The 3273-nt window shown below is 54.2% G+C and overlaps 1 protein-coding gene across 1 annotated transcript in view; it reads left to right on the forward strand.

The window, feature by feature from the left end:
* Positions 1-3273, forward strand: part of PLXNA1 (plexin A1) — a 103592-nt gene that overhangs the window by 47487 nt on the left and 52832 nt on the right. The gene's annotated exons all lie outside the window — the stretch shown is intronic.

Genomic DNA, 3273 nt, shown 5'->3' on the forward strand with positions numbered 1-3273 from the left:
GAGACAAGGGCGCCACTGCCGGTGGGTCTGGCTCCCTTCCCCTGCCTCGCCTGGGCTTCATCTCCACCAGCACCTGGCAGGGCTGGGGAGGAGGCAGATGGGGAACAAGCTGTGGGTCCCTATCAGTGCTGCACCCCCACCATCGGTTTTCTGCCTCACTGGGCTTCTTGCTCTCCTGGCACGCTTTGGGGAGGGGGAACACTTCAACACATGAAGGAGAGCCTCCCTCTAATTATCAGGAGTGATGAAAGCCTCTTAGGCAAGAAGTGATGAGGGAAGAGTGCCTGACCGTGGGAAGGAGAGAGACGGCACAGATGGCATCATGCTGCCGAGCAGCCTGCTCCTGTGCCAGGAACAGACAGCAGTGGCACGCGGACCCACCGGGATACGGACACTCTGGGACACTGCCCCAGCCACGCTGCCCAGCCTGACCAGCAGCCGGGGATCCCTGCCTCAGCTCCTGTCCTGGGCTTTGGGCAGCCTTGCAGGGCACTGTGGTGGTCAAACAGCCATGCTGAGGCCAGCAGCACTGAGGCAGGCTGTGAGCAGGGTTTCACCACGTTACTGGCACCCAAGTGCTGACTTACTCACCACTTTGACCCGGGCAGGCTCTAAACACAGCAGAGATGCTGCAGAGCAAGGTGTGTGTGTGGTGACTCTCACAGGGGCATTTGATGTCCTTATGGCAGAAGGAGAACCTTGGCAGAAGGGAGAGGGTGGAAACCATCTCCGAGGATGGGGCTTTAGGAGTGGTTCAGTTAAGTTAGAAGCAACTGGGAGAGCTAAAGTAGGGAGGGGAAACCACGTCAGGGTGCACATGGAGGATAACCTGAGATCCTTTGACAAGTGGAGACCAGGAAACCAGCTGGGACCTGCAGTAATTAAATGGCAAAGGAGACCTTCAGGTGAGGAGGGTCTAGAAATAGCCAAGATTTGGCTTTGACCCTGAAGAACTGCAAAGTGGAACTGCAGTTGTCAGACTGGGGTGCCCAGGGCAGGGCTGAATTGGGAGCTTCACCCAGCTGCTTTGAGAGGCCTTGTGAGGTGGTGGAAAGGGGACTGGGGAGTCTTTTTGCAGACCCTGAAGGACCTGGTGACTGGAAAATTTCTTCTCTGGAGGATGGTGGGGGCAATTCATGAGAGCTTGTGCCCCAGCTTGCTGGTTGTGCACCAGCATGTGGCTTGTGGCTGCTTGTGCTTCTGTCTTAATGACCTCTCTGGGGCTACTCTCCTCCCATGAGGATTAATCTGTATGTTCCCTGTCCTGCCCCTCCATATCGTGGATTTATCTGTCCACTGGTCCTTGCTTGAACCCTTAGCAGGAGGGCAGGAGCTGTCCTTTGGCTTTGTTTGTGTTCTCTAGTCCCCCTACCCTCTGTACCTCCCTCCATCAAAGCAACCAGAGATAGGAGGCTGTGGCTCTGCTTTTAAGTTGAATCTCTGCAGCTGAAATAAAACTGCATATATTTGCATAAGGAGCATCTCAATTAGCATATTTGTGGGTAAAGCTAAAAGGGCTGTTCATTTGGAAGTGAAAATGTGAGCGAAACATGGAAATGACTTCCAGCCCCCTTTGCAAGCAGCTTAATTAAATATTTCCTTAGTGTGTGCGCATGGATTTGGGAAGCTCTTGCTGTATCTGTAATGGTGTGTGAAACCCCCGGGCAGGCCAGGAGCCCTGGGCCTGCAAAGCCTTGGGTGTGTCTTTGCACCCTGGGCTGCCCTTACCCTGTGGCTCCCACACCTCCAAAGTGATAATTCTGCTGGAGGGCGAGGGATTTAGCATGCCAGGCTCTGCCACCAAGGATCTCTTCTCCAGGAAGATTGTCTTTCTGCTGCCTCACAGGGCCATGCTGTGTTTTCCTGTCATTTCCCACGGGTAGAGGCAGAGAGGTAGCTGTGATTAGGAGCAGGATTGGGCTGGGCAGGGCTGCCTGCCTCCTATCAGGGCTGTGTTCAAAAAAGCCTGTCTTTGTTTAAATATAATTGCTTTGGGCCTGATCCTTTTGATGCTTGGATCAGTGAGGAGCAGGTATGAGCCTTCTAGGGAGAAAACTAGTGTTGCTGCTTTTTTCTTTTTTCTTTTTTCTTTTTTCTTTTTTCTTTTTTCTTTTTTCTTTTTTCTTTTTTCTTTTTTCTTTTTTCTTTTTTCTTTTTTCTTTTTTCTTTTTTCTTTTTTCTTTTTTAATCTTTAAGCCAGGCTGATTATTTTTACTGCCTTTTAGCTTATGCCTCAGCAGCTCTCCCATCTCCTCCTTGGGAGAACAGCTTGGGCTGCACAGACATGCCTGGTGCAGACCCGCCCTGTGAAGGCTCGTGCACTAAATGCAGGACCTGTCTGCTATTTTGCCCCCAGGCAGCGTGGCAGGGGGGCTCAGCCCCTTCCCTCCTCACAGAGGTGAAACCCCCAAAGGCCTCCCTCCAGCTGTGGGATGCCCTGTGTCTGCAAACAGGGATGCCTGCGAGGGGGTTAGCAAGGGGACAGGCTGTCGAGGTGCCACTCCTGTGAATGGCTGTGGGACTCTGTGTGTCCCCTCCTGCTCTGGGGAGAGTCATCAGGTCCCTGGGGCTGGTTTCTTTGGTAAGAGGAATGGAAAGCAGAGCATGGGAGCTCCTGGCATCCCTGGGTCCTCAGCATACTCCCAGAAGAGATGGGGAGAGGGGAGCAGGAGTGGTCCCTGTGCACAAAGAGCTCCGAGAGGAGGCTGGGGAGGGAGATGGAAGCGTCTGGGGCTGAGGGGGGGGGGGGGAGGCACCACAGACACAACGCACGCACGGCTGTGGAGGGCTGGGGCTGAGGGGGCTGAGGGAGGGGGTCACACACAACCTATTGTGAGCGGCTGAAAGGCGCTACAGTCCCGAAATGTTAATCTGACCCAACCTTTCGCCAGTTATAATTTTCTTCTCAATGAGCATGCATTAATCTGGCCCTTTCTCCCCTGTTCCCCTGCGGTGCAGAGCCCTTGATGTGCTGCCTCTTGCTAAAATCGCCTTTCAGTGAACCCAAATAAAGCTCCCGAAGTCTGGAGCTCTGCCCCTGCTGGAGTGGGGCAGGCAGGGTCAGTCTGCCAAGAGGAGGAAGGAGCATGGCCTCTTCGGCTGGGACACAAATCCTGCAGTGCCTAAAAGGCCATATCCCCCCACCCTGCTGTGGGCAAAGCCTGGGGGTTCGGGTTGTGCAGGCATCTCCCTCCCAGCGCATGGCCCGTGCCTCATGGCTAAGGGATCCTTTCCACCCCGAGGTACAGGATCACCTACAGATGCTGTCCTGCT

The sequence above is a fragment of the Corvus brachyrhynchos genome, unplaced genomic scaffold (genome assembly GCF_000691975.1).
Source record: "Corvus brachyrhynchos isolate BGI_N302 unplaced genomic scaffold, ASM69197v1 scaffold4, whole genome shotgun sequence".
In the NCBI taxonomy this organism is placed as follows: Eukaryota; Metazoa; Chordata; class Aves; order Passeriformes; family Corvidae; genus Corvus; species Corvus brachyrhynchos.